Raw genomic sequence first — 14245 nt, forward strand, 5'->3', positions numbered from 1 at the left:
TGATGTGTGTTATGATGTGTGTTACACACACACACACATACACACACACAAATACATATACATACACAAGTGCAATTCTACCTAAGATTTCTTTCAAAAGGTAAGTTGATCCTACAATTTCTATGGCCCAGAAATTTTAAAGTCCTAGGAACAAAATTTCTTGGTTTTTTTTTTTTAAAGTCAGTTCCACTGCTGGTATATCAATTGATCTCAAATTTTAATGTCAACTTTTAAAAAGAGGAAATGATCCACAAATTTTATTTTCCCTTTCTCCATACTTTTTTGATCCACAATATGCAGGAAAAGAACTAAACTTTTACCTACCACAATTTTAAGATATCTGTTAGATGATCCTAAGTATTTGAACCTTGAGATCTTGGTTAAAAAGAATAACTAACACACATAAACTCATTTCTCCATAAAGATTATCACTAGGTCAATGAAACATAGCAAAGTCAAAGTATCCTCTTTTGGAAGGTGGCATGTGTGCTGAGGGCAGGGTCTGTGTGAAGAAAAGCTACAAGTAGAAAGAGAATGAAAGGTCAGTAGCCTGTCATCTCTCTCTTCCTTAGGCACAGAAGGATGTGACACAGTTACATGTGGTTTACAAGAGGCCTCCTCCCTTGATCTGTTTCTCCAACCCTTCCCCAATCTAAATCAATTTTTATTTTCAGTTTGGTGTTTAAAGAAAAAAAAGTTACCACACACAGAGGGTCTTTAAGTCTCAGACTTTAATCATATCAAAGTCTGGAACTTCAAAGTTACAGTTCCCACAGCAACTGCAACTTGGCTCCCATATGCAATTTAAGTGTTACTGTATAAGGTAGTCTCTCTGATTTAAGACCTTGATGTGTGTGGGGGCAGTGTGGCCAAGTCACAGGCACTATGAATTTGAATTTCCTAACTTGGTTGAGTTTAGTGGGGCGTTATCATCTACATTTAAAACAGGTCCCCAAAGAGGAAGCACATTAAGGTCACTTGAACAAACATGAGCTCAGGCCACAACAGAATCATCTGACTGATTGCCTGGCAGCCCTGCTTCTTCGGTTCTATAGTCTTCCATCAGGATCCTGGAACCAGGACTGACAGGACAGCTCCCACAAGATTTAAAGTTGGACACTCATGTCTAGTACCATTAAATGGCTCATTTTTCTAAGTGCCTGTGAAGAGCTTTAACAGACAAAGTAAATCAAGCCCCTCCCCTAAAGAGAAAAAAACAGAGAAATAAACTCCCATCCAACTCAGCATTTCAACTAGTGGCAGTTACCTTTTCTCTACCATAGTGGTTTCCAAAGGTATTTTCCAGCAGTCCTAGTTCCTGCTTTCAGTGGCCACTCTATTTCAGGAATAAGAACAAAATTCAATACAGAGACAGATGTTGGAAAAGTCCCAAGGAACTAACTTGGCGCCAGTGGTTATGTGCAAGTTCACTGCCCATGCTTCTAAAAGCCAAATTGTCTGCTGCCTGCTTGGTCCCGGCTATTCCATCTCCTCCAGTGCCTGAAACTTTTGAGGCTAGATCTATACAACCATCAAGAGATGTGCTGACCATGAGCTGGGTCTACTTTAGAAAGGCAAGAGCACCGCTGGGAATGTGACTCTCTGTTTCAAAGTACAATCCTGCGATATGATGGCATTGCATTTAATTCATCTGAAAATGCTACCCAGAAAGTAGCCTACATGACTCGACATCACTGAAATTATAAAAGACCTGAAAATATAGTCAGTCCACCTTATTTTGCAAAAAGGAAAGCTAAGGAACAGAGGGACAAGTTCTCATATGAGAATGATGCTGAATAATGAGGAATTTCAGTGCTGCACAGTCAGTGGAAGGCCAAGGCCCTGGGCCCTCCAGAGAAAAGGTACATGTGTAGCAATACCCTTCTCACCTGGCGGCCAGCCTTCCAACCTCAGCCGTTCAGAAAACATTTAGACTATTTGAACAAACATGAACCAAAAAGAGCAGAAAGAAAGTGATGAAAGTAGAGTGCAGATCCACAGGGCACAGAGCCTGCTCTCCCCCCGTCCAGCCTTAGACCCTCATCCAGAGCCTGCTGGATTTATATAATATAAGGTCACTTATTTAACATACACTACATTATACAGGCCTCCTGAGAGGCCTTCCTAGCTTGAAGACCATTTTTAAGTAGCTAGGAGACCAATCAAAATATAGTTCAGAAGAGATATTTCAATACCTCCAAAAGGCATTAGGAGCCAGAAAAGGGGATGCTCCCAGTGCCCACTCCCAGTCGCCCTAGTAAGGTAAAAAGCATATGGTGAACTCGAACGTATTGGAAAGTACATTCGTGGAACAAGCACTTGCTGGGCATCTACTATCTTCTGGGTTCAAAGGAATGAACAAAACAGACAGAAAATGTTTGTCCTTGTGCAGCCCATGCTCTAGAGAGGAGACTGACAGGCAGACCACATGCAGTAGGGTCAGGTGGCAATAAATGCCATGAAAAAAAATTAAGCAAAGGAGAGTAGGAGGGATGTACTAGGGATGGGGGAGGCTACCATTATCAACAGAGCTGTCAAAGAAGGGCACGCGGAAAAGGTAACATCTGAGTAAGGGAGGTGACATGAAAGAAATCAGCCATTCAGATACCTGAAGAAAAGCGGTGAGGGGCAAAGGATGGTGCCAAAGCCTCGAGGCAGGAGGATGCCTGGCCTGCAAGAAGGTCAACGGGACCAGAGGGATATGAAAAGGAGGGAAAGGAGGTCGGAGAAATGACTAGGAGATCAGGCCAGAGAAGTCTCACAGGCCGTTGGAGGAACCTCAGCTTTTACACGGAGGGAGCCAGGCAGCAGGGGACGGTTTCCAGCAGAGACTTGCTCTGGCCCTACAGGCAGCAGGCAGAAGGGAAGTGAAGGCCCAAGCAGGAAACCAGGTAGGAGATGCAGCAAAAAAAAAAGGGTGAGAAATTATATGGCTTGGACAGGGGGTATCAGCAGAAGAGGTGAGAAGTGGAAGGAAATTGGGCTATTTTTAAAGATAGAAATGACAGAATTTTCTGATTAAATTGTATGTTGGGTGGGAAAGGAAGAAAAAAGGTCTTTCTGAATTCAAAAGTGTTTTAAAGTTATTTGTACTACTTACTTAAATGGAACACAAATATCTTAGTAGAACATTCTGAGAAAAGAATACTGCACACACAACCAAAAATAAAGTTAAGGATCTCTACAGAGGGTCTAATGTTTGAAGAAGTATGAAAAAGAGAGACGGAAATATTGATAAAAAGACAAGAAACAAAACAGGCACCTCTACAAAGTTCTGCAGAGGAAATGAGTCTGGAGGATGAGACAACGTACGTCTGATGAAGTGGTTGGGGGAAAAGATTTCAGATGAAGAGGCTCATTCAGCAAAGGGCAAAATGCACACAGGGAAGGACAAGAAGTCTATCAATAAAATCACAGGTAGGAGCGGCAGAAAGGGATTTCATAATGGGGAGTCACTTGGCTGCAAGAAAAGGCTATGAAGAGGAATGTTATTTATTACAGGAGGTACATGTTAGAAGCTAGACAGGGACAGAACCAGACTGACATACAGAGGGAAGATGAAGCTTTGTTTCTGTGCTGAGTTGGGGTAGATGCAAGGGGAAAGAAGCACAATTACGATAAGACTTAAAGGAGACCCAAGGAATGAAAAAAATGGACTGGCACTACAAGGTAGTCTCGACGGAAGGAGGGGCCGGGAACAGGGGGAGAAAAGTAGCAACTAACTTCAAGTGCCATATGCAATTCATAGGTAGTGCTGGTAGAGTCGCAGAGGAAACACTAACAAATTCTGAGTTTTTCAGGTGTTCTTTTTCCAAGTGAAATCCTTTCTGCTCTAGACCTCCTACCTTAGCATGCAAACATATACAGAGACCCCACCCACCTTCCTGAATCCAAGCCACTTTAAATATAAATAACTAAACAGACCTTTAAAATGCACAAAAATATTTATCTCTACATGGAATCCAAATGAAATGAGAGGAAAAGAAATAATATTTTAGGGAACAATCTATCTCTAATGACTAAGGAAATTAAAAAGGTAAATGGTTATTAAGAACATTTACCACTAAAAAGAGAAAGGTGGCTTATCTCTGCAGAGCTCAGATTCTTTTGACGGAAAAGAGGAAGACCGGATAACATGGCCTGGTATCCAAGGACCAGATGGGGAATTCAGTCCCAGCCAATGGAGACACGGAGCCACAGTACACACACTTTAGGCCACTGAACAAATAATAACCACTTCAGACTCATTTTTTCATTTGCAAAATAGAAACCAACATGTGACACACCTGTGAAAATTACATCATCTGCATTTTTAAGTATTCTTTCCAGAGTAGTTCAAGATGTAAGAACTTTAAATGCACACGTAAAAACGCCAATTCATAATAAAATAAACACTTCTCATTCTTCCAAGCTCCTAAGAGCTGTGTTCCACATTATAGGATTACGTTTCGGTGATGAAGGCAGAGTGAAGAGTAAATGTCATTTAATTGAAGAGCAGAATAGTTAAAACTAAGAGCCTTAAAGACAGATAGGCATGAATTTGATTCCAGGTTGATATTTTTAATTAACTATGTTATCTACCTAAAATATCTAAGTCTTGATTTCTGCTTCGAAGAAAGGGAACAGGAACATTATCTACTTTATATGGATGGAATAAGAATTAGAACTAGATATGCCCTTAGCATATAGCACAAAATAAGCACTCAATAAAAAGGTAGTTATCTCATAAGCTTGTCTCAATTTTTATTTCCACTGGCATTCCAGCAGTAAAAAGCAGTATAAAAATGGGGCTATTCCCACTTCTCAAAAAAACCTTAAAGCACTCTGTGAGACTAGCGGTTGTCTACAAATGTTTGAGGCTGCTCAGAAGATATCTGATGGATTGTTATTCTTGGGCATTACATAATTATTTGTATGCAGTATTATATCAGATCTGTATAATCTCTCCTAATTAATGAGTTTGACAGTTTCCTTATATTCTGTTAAAGACTTATCCTTCATTCTAAAATAAAAAATCTCAAATTTCATAACTGTGGAAAGAGCCAGATGTACAGAAGAAGTATTTCAAAAAAAAAAAAACAAAACCATGATTAAACTGGCAGAGTCTCAACACGACATTCTGGGATATCATTCCCCCAGTGCCAGCTCACCCAGGCAGTTTCTTTCTTTTCTGGCAAAGACAAACCTGCCTTTCCCAAGTCAAAGATATCTAAACGAAAGTAGCCATGCCTTCTGTCAATGCCACTATTTCCTGAGCCACTTCCACCACAACTGTAAAACAGGGCTTCGCAGGTAGTTCTTTCAGGATTGTTAAGATGGTGAAAGGACAGTGCACAAAAGTGTGCAGCTCTATGCCAAGCACACAAAGTGATAAAAAACAAAAAGTTAGCTCTTTGTTACTCTTGTTATTGATAAATTTCAATCCTTTAAACTTATTTTCCAGTTTCCTCCAATTTGCCCATTCTCCAAGAATTTACTAGAGCTATAAGCAAGCATGGAGAAACAATTTCTCCAGATAGGAGGAGACTCCCCAGGGCATTATCTGCTTCTAGGATTAAAATCAAAGATTTAAGCCTATGCCAGTCATTTTACATGGCTTTAAGTATGCTAATGGTTAACAGTTATACAGTTAAATTCTCAGCTGAAAGAATAATCTTTTATCAAGAGTACCGCTAAATCAAAACAAAACAACATAATTTGCATTTATTTATCTTTCCTCTTATCATCCAAAGGAAAAGTTAAAAAATAAAATAAAATACAGATAAAAGAGAAACCAGCTTCTGAAAAATAACACAACCATTATATTGAAATACATTCCTCCAACTATCAAAAATGTGACCATAAGACATTAAGCCATTGGTAGGCTACGCCATGTACACAGGCTTTTTTAAGTGACCGTGGGGATTCTGTGGGGCATTAGTTCTTACTGTTGCTGTTATTAATAAACCTTTTTTTCCTCTGTATTTATATCTGTGTATCCCAAGAATACCCAAAAGTCCGACCAGCAAACATCCCAATGACAAAAAGCAAAATGAGAAAAGCAAGAAAATCAACAATAGAATTAAATTACATTGACAAGTTCAAATGCTGGGTTAAAAAAAAAAAAAAAATCAAGATAAAATTCCACATTCAACAGTTATTTTTTAAAAATGTGAAAAACTGAGGGAAATATGTTTGAAGGTAATCAGAAAAATGTTTGCTGACTGCAAGCTTTATATGAACCATCAGAGTGATACAGATAGACACTGATCAAACTGTTAGGGTCCTAGGCTGCATTAACCAAAGTATAATTTCCAGATCACAGGAAATTATAGCCACATCATAGCTAAAGGAGTAGCTGAGCTTTTTACTGGCATACTTTAAGAAGGACACTGATAAAAGACAGTACATCCCATAAACAGAATAGAGGTCAGTTCTGCAAACTACAGTCAAAGAAGTTCTCTATCTCTGGAGATAAAGAGGGACTAGGTGACCCTCTGCAGGAGATGCTGAAAAAAGATATGATAGTCTCAATTCTAAATTTTATGCACCTTAAGATTATGTTCTTATCACAGCATGGTAGTGCCATTCACAGAAAACAGGTCAGTAGTGTGATCAAAGCTGTCAGTGACTTACATTACTGCAAAAATGTCACTCATGAACTTCCTAAGATCATACAGAAATACTGTACTACAGGAGCTTCATAAAAATTTACCAGAACCCACAAAAATGCTTTGCTTTAGCACATCTAAAAATTGTACCATAAAAGAACAAAAACTCAATATCATTTACCAGGTATTGTCCACCCTTATCCTACCACTTATAAAATTCTAGTACATATTGTGTAGTAAGAAAGGTACACCAATTAAAGAATGGGGGTGGGAATCATAGGCCAGAGTAACCATCTTACCATAAATTAAATGGTGGTTATCTAGACATATAGCAGGGCAAAACTGTATATGAGTTTAATACTTTTAAAGTTTACGGCTCCACTCTGAATTATTTTCCAAGTATATGGAATTATCTACTTTCCCAATCTATTATCTTTTTTGTAAACATGTGAAAGAACGTGTGTATAACTTTTAATAAGATTATTTCACTAATGAAAATAACTATCTCATTGAGAATTATAGTTTTTTATATACTTAAAAAAAATATACGTTTCAGCATTAAAGATTTGTGTGCATATTCTAAAGCTCTTTGCCAACCAATTATAAAACAGTTTCAAATGTTATTGGAAAGTAACAAAAAGTCTAGCGCTATGTAAAGTTTTAATTGGATAAATTTGAGTAAAATCCTGAAAGTACTATTTATTATAATAAGTGGATTATTAAAGACAAAGCTGCTTAAAGCTTTAATGCAATGCATTACCACACAGAATTGAAACGTAAAATAAAGTTAATCTAGACTCAAGCCAAAAAAAGGGAATAAAAGCATTACCATGACTACCATACAAGTGGCATGTTGATAAAACTGTTCATTATGACCTAAAACTAATTTGACATGGCACAAACATACTAATGATTAAGTATTAAACAGGGTGTCTAAAAACTCTTACGGGATCTCCTCACTAAATAAAATACAGTATCAACAACTTACACTACTTGTCCCCAAGGTTAATTAACAGATTACTTTTCCAACAAATACAGCAAATTCTGAATACTGTTCAGTAAGTGTCCATAATTTCCCACCATGAACACTGAAGAGCAAAAAATCCACATGTATCCCAATAGAAAATTCTATAGAGTTTATAATACTTAAATTTCCATTAGCTTAAACTCAATTAAAAAGAGTGTAATTTTTCACAGAGAGGGAGAATGTGGTTATATGACCTTGTGGTAATTCTACATTAAGGCGACTGCCCCTTTAAAATATTTTAGATGCAAATTAAACGAAAGCAAGGCTCATATTAGGTACATTATAGAAACAATAACCTTCCTATTACTGTTTGCCTTAGCATGTATACATGTCAAAAGCAATACAGGACAGTACAGATCATCATCTCTATTTTATAGATGCTGAAACTGAAACAATAGAGGTTAAATGACATGTCAAACCAGAGGCCAGAGATGGTGAAAACCTTTTATATCTTTACTACTCTTTATTTTAAAACTTAAGACTATTTTAGAAAGTATCTGTTCTATGATATATCTTATTGAGATAGGATTTAAAAAAAAAAAACCTAGCCAGCAGACATTCTGGTAATGGGACTTTTTTTAACTAATTCCACCACTTAAAACATTATAAAAACTTTAAAAGGATATGAACTCCCCAAGTTTCCTGACAAAAGAACCAAGTAAGATCCTAAGCCATTAGGATGGTTTAATGTAAGTGATAAACATTTTACAAAACTGAAAACCTAACACTGTTTCTAAAACTATCAGTGAGAGATCTCCTGTCCCACACCTTGCAATGGTCTCTGTGTCAGGAAAGTTATAAAAATAATTCCATGTCAGTTAAGATTCCCAATTTTCTTGAAACTACTAGACAGAAGATCCAGAGGTAACTCCGTGCACTAGTGAACTGTTAAACACTCACAAAAATGATAACTGGTCTATTAACAACATTGTAAACTCCACTCGTGCCTCTCCCTCTTCAAAACTCAACCTCAGTGTGGAGCTCTCCGTGTGCTCTCTACTTGGGGAAAGATGCCTAGTTTCACTTGCAGACAATGATCGGTGAACTTCCCTAAAACTAGGTACACCAGACTGCCCAAGCTGACATCAGTCTTGATTCCTTAAAGCCAGAGTACAAACTTCACTCCACCTAACGCTGAAGGCCCCAGCTATCCCACTTGATCCCAAGGGTGACGTCACTAGCAACTGCCCTTTGCGCAACGAACTTCAATCTGGCCACAGGGCCCAAAACTCCTAAAATTTCACAACTTCTTTCTAAACAGTTAGTACCAGAGGTGTTATGATGTCCAGTAAGAATTAAGAAATGTATACATATGACTTGGGAACATAAAACTTCCTTTTGGCAATTTTTCTTTACTCCTCCCTCTTTTGTTAATTGTCTAGATCGTGAGCATCAGAACCCTGCAATCACCTCTGCTCTTCTCCAGTTCCATCCACAGTCAAGCAATTTTGTCAGTATTTCCTTCCCATATCTAGGCCTTCTTGTAATCTGAGCAACAAGGCCAATGCCCCCAACTCTCCCTAAGACCTCCATCCATTTTCCTCAAGCCCAAACGGATCATATTCACCCACCTGCTGAAAAACCTTTAATATTCTATAAAATAGTTTGTGTGTATTCTTCCAAATTGTCAATTGCATAAAAGATGAAAACTTGAACTGTTCAAAGATGACTAAAAAAGGTAAAGCTTAAAAGCACTATGTGACCCTGCACTGGATCCTGTACCAGGAGAAAAAGAAAGTTGCTCTTCAGGACATTTGTTGAGAAGCTGACAAGATTGGAACGCGGAATTAAAAAAAAAAAAAAATGGGATGAAAAATGCTATATGAATAATAAATTTCCTGAATGTGATAGCTGTACTATGGATACATAAGAAATGACTTTTGTTTTTTGAAAATATACACTGAAACATTAAAGAATAAAGCAACACCACTTATATCAGCTACTCTTGAATGGGTTGGAGGAAAATGTGTGTATAAATGTGTGTGCATATAAATTTACACAAGCATACATATTTACATAAGAATGCAAGCAAATATGGCATTGTTAAAAACTAGTGAATCTGGGGGGGTAGGGGTAAGCCTGAAGAGGGAAAGGGGATCAAATACAGACTTTGATGAGCACACAATGCAATACACAGATAATGTATAATATTGTTCACTTGAAATTTATATAATCATTAACCAGTGTCACCCACATAAATAAATAGATAAATAAATTTTAAAAACTGGTGTATCTGGGTAAAGAGTGTACAGAATTTCTTCATATTATTCTTTAAGTTTGTTTTTTGAAACTATTTCAAAATAATTTTTTAAAACCCTTTGAAGGGTACAAGTAAACTTTTCATGGTGATATGTTCATTATTTTGATTATGGTAATGCCTCACAAGTGCATACATATGTCAAAACATATCAAATTGTACACTTTAGATATGCACCGTTTATGTATGGCAGTTATATCTCAATAAAGCAATTTCTTTAAAAAACACATTCAGAGTGCGCTTCGGCAGCACATATACTAAAATTGGAACGATACAGAGAAGATTAGCATGGCCCCTGTGCAAGGATGACAAGAAAATTCGTGAAGCATTCCATATATATAAAAAAAAAAAAAAAAAAAAATTCAAAGCCCTATGAGAATTTCAGTCTTCACGGGTTCTCCCACAACTTGTCTTAACACACTTTGTAACCTCCTGGCCTTCTCATCCCTGTTCTACACTCTTCACCCGCCCCTCCCATAATCCTAAAGAACTCACTGTACCATCTAAGCTTGTCTTTCTTCTGTTTTGTTCATTCTACTACATCCTGGAAAAGCGATAAATGGAATTTAGACTCAAATTTCAGCTGTGTCTAGTCACTGCTCAATTAGAAGCTCAGTTCCTCATCTGTGAAATGGGGATTTCGGCCACCTACTGAAAAGATGTTCATGGGAACTGGCAGGTGACTGAAATCCAAGTTAACTGAGGTGGGAAGTGTGAGAGTACTTTGTAAACCAAAAGACTACAAAACGGTGTTGAGTGTGATTACCTCCACACATCTAAAGCCCTGTAGTTTTAGCCTTCTTCCCAAAGTTTTCCCCCAGGCACCTTCTCTGAAATAGACTCACCTCTCCCCTGAATTCACACAGCAATAATTCTTTGTGCGTCCACCTCCGGTCAACCATGTTCAGCACAAGTGTACCTTGTGAATAAAATCACCTACGTTTCGCTATGTCCCCAAGTGTAACAGCCTCATCTTTATGTGCCAGCTTGCACATATGTAAGAGCTCAATATTTGAATTCAAACGTGTATTGAATTACAATTAGACCCCAATCGTTAAAAAGGCCCAGCCAATTAAGTAGCAACAAGAAGTTGTAACAATATGTTTTGAACAGCCTATAACTTCATTCACAACTTGTGAATATATAAAGGCCCTCCTTTCACAAACTTGGTTGTGGGCCTTAGCTAAAACCTGGGAGGAAACCACTGGGAGACCAAGTTTCCCTGTGAGGCTTTTGGCTCCAAGCAGCCCTTCTAGTGCACTGGGTTCTCTAAGAGGAAGCTACAGATAGGATTCAGGGTGAGTGCTAGGGGAGTTAGTGTACATCATTCTGAAACCAGAGGACCTAGAAGACAGATGGGAACTGGCAGTTAAGAAGGCTCCGGAAAGAACAAGTAGCTGAGTTTAAGCTTTTCTCATGCTCAGCACTCAAGCCCATCAACATATGGTGTGATAAGAACTTTGTTACATCACATTTAGTATTTTTAACATACTAAATAATGCTCACTGCTTTTTTTAAAAGGGTATCTTCTACCTTCCTACCTCCAAAAACCAAGGAAAGGAGGTTTAAAATGTAATTAGCTAAACCAATAACCCCAGAGCTGCCAAAATGCTAGGCATTTTGTTCTAAGAATTCAACTACTGTTAAACAGCAAGGGGAACTGAAACCCCAAAAATCTCTGATTATACAGAAAACCTGCGTGTAGTTTAAACACATGCATGCTGGGGGAATCCTTTAAAACAGTCTTAAGCTGTTTTTGTTTTTTGTTCTTGCTAAAGAGCAAAAATTATCTGTCAATACTGGGAAAACCAGGAAAGGCTTGCCATTTAATGATTGTGGTCTGGTAAACAAGAAAAAGGGCTAAAAACTATCTATTTCCCTCCCCCTGCCCCTTTAAAGTACTGTGAAAGCTACAGCTTTAGCAACAACACTGCCATTTTCTTTCTTTAAATCTTTTAAATTTCTGAAATGGGAGGAAAGTTGCCTTGAGGTAACACCATTGGGATTCCCTCCTGGCACCACTCTGCTGGAATGTGGTTCAGAATGAGAACAGAAAAGGGCAACACTACACAGGTGTTAACTTCTCATCCCAAAGAAGCTTACTGAAGTACAGGGAAATTTTCTGCCTAACATAAATTATGTTGAGGGGGTGAATAAGTAAAAAAGAATAAGCCATTACGATGAATAAAGAAAAGTGAAGAGGATACAAAAAATTATTGCCGATCTTCACTCCAGAGTTCGCAATCCTATGGGGCTGAAAGAGGCCGGGCTTGGGGTCCTTCAGGAGGTGGGAGTGGCGGCGCTGGACTGGGGAAGGGCTCAAACTTCACAGAATAACAAAGCAGCATAACAAAGCAGACCTAACAACTGGAAGATAAGGTTAGAGCCACTATTTCACAAAATACAAATGTGACCTCACACTATATGTGTGAGGTCAAAATTAACTCAAAAGGATCAAAGACCTAAATGTAAGAACTAATACTAGTAAACTCTTAAAAGAAAACGTAAGTGTAAATCATGACCTTGGATTAGGAAATGGTTTCCTAGACATGATAACAAAAGCACGTGCAACAAAAGGAAACAATAGGTAGATTGGACTTCATCAAAATTAAAAACTTTTGTATTTCAAAGAATATCACCACCATTTCTACAACCATGTTCATGGCAGCAGTAGTCACAGTAGCCAAAAACTGGAAGCAACTCAAGTCTCCACTGATGGATGAATAAACAAAATGTAGTGTGTGTGTGTGTGTGTGTGCGCGCGCACGCGCGCAAACATCCTTGGAAAAAGCAGTGGGGTCAGTTAAACCTCTGCCACTTAGAAGTGTCACAACAAGCTGAATATTCCTGGGCAAGTTCTTCTAACTCTGGGTCTCCTGATAATACTTACCTTAAAAAGTTGCTGTGAGAACGAAACAATATCTACAGTACGCCTAGCACAGTACCTGACACCAAGTATGAGCTGAATAAGTGATAGTAATTATAAACAATGACACTTCTTAAACACTGACTATGTGCCAGACACTGTTCTTTAAGCACTTTACATATATTAACTCATACAATTCTCACGGCAACCTTCAATCATTATTGTCCCAATTTATAGACAAGGAAACTGAGGTAGAGATTAAGAATTTAACTCACAAGTGGAAGTCTACATTCAAAAATCAGACAGAGTCCCAACTGGACAGTTAGCAGCACTTCTAATGGCAGAGGCAGTAGGCAGTAGCTATTGGTCCTAGCATACAATCTCACAACAGGTCCAAGTTGGGATTTCACTCTCGACCTGAGTCTTCCTATCTATCAAATTTTAACCAACTCTAAAAGTGCCAGTCTCATATTTTCTGCCTTTTATATACTTTGTTCCATGCTACAGTAATGATTATAGCTACCATTTATAAAACATTTCCTACATGCCAAATACTGCACTACAACATTTCATATTTTACTAAATTCTCACAGCTTATAAGAGTTGCTATCTACATTTTCCAGATGAGAAAAGTACAGCACAGTGAGGTCAATCGCTCAAGTGACAAAGCTGCTAAGGCGGAATTCGACCCACGCAGTGTGACTAGCAAAACCCAAGCTCTTAACCTACTCTAGTATATTGACTTCCTCAGGCACTATTAACTTTATGAGACTATCAAATCTATGGCTCAGATAACCTAAACTACAGAATTTCAGAAAACTTTTATGTTTACCTGTCAATTAACTGTAGATGAGAGTAAAATTTTTGCAGCACCACACATTAGGGACATTTCCGAGTTGCAATAACACATTTTTACCAAGGCCATTACTTAACAGTGATAGGTCTGCTCACTTTTCTTCTTTTTCATTCTTGAAATTTGTTTTTCTGCCAGCATAGTTCGGTAGTAGAGCAGAGTAGAATACCGGGGAGGATTCTCTTCCTTTCTAAATTGTAACATCATGGATTGGTTTAGGTTAGTACAATGGTAACAGTGAACCAGATTATTTAAGGACCGGGTAATTTAAAAGGTTGCGCTAAAAAACCTGCCAGATGAGAACTTCACCATCACCATCATTTACAGAGAAATATTAAAAGCAATGTAAGGAAGACAACATGAAAGAATAAATTAGTTTTTGCGCCTTCATCAAGAAAAATGTCACGAGTTACTTTCTAAATGTCTGTTTCATGCCCATTATGCATGAGGAGCCACACTCAGGTGTTTCCAGAGACCAGGAAAGAAAAGAATTGTGCCCTCAAGAGCTTGCAATCTGAGGAGAGACAGAAAGTGAGAGACAAAACCAGGAGAAAGCATGACCTTTGTGAGGTATCCAAAGAAAGGCAGAGACCTCATTCATCTGGGAGGAAATCAAGAAAGTTTCATAAAGGAGTTGGGAAAAGAGGTCAAG

General features: G+C 38.1%; 1 protein-coding gene and 1 non-coding gene across 2 annotated transcripts in view; one reads left to right on the forward strand and one right to left on the reverse strand.

Moving 5' to 3' along the window:
* The window catches only part of FOXO1 (forkhead box O1), an 81246-nt gene that overhangs the window by 47596 nt on the left and 19405 nt on the right, over nt 1-14245 (reverse strand). The gene's annotated exons all lie outside the window — the stretch shown is intronic.
* Nucleotides 10110-10214, forward strand: LOC112477501. The gene has a single exon (XR_003045480.1). It is a non-coding gene; the product is annotated as a U6 spliceosomal RNA (small nuclear RNA).

Source organism: Pteropus alecto, unplaced genomic scaffold, assembly GCF_000325575.1.
Source record: "Pteropus alecto unplaced genomic scaffold, ASM32557v1 scaffold413, whole genome shotgun sequence".
Taxonomy (NCBI): Eukaryota; Metazoa; Chordata; class Mammalia; order Chiroptera; family Pteropodidae; genus Pteropus; species Pteropus alecto.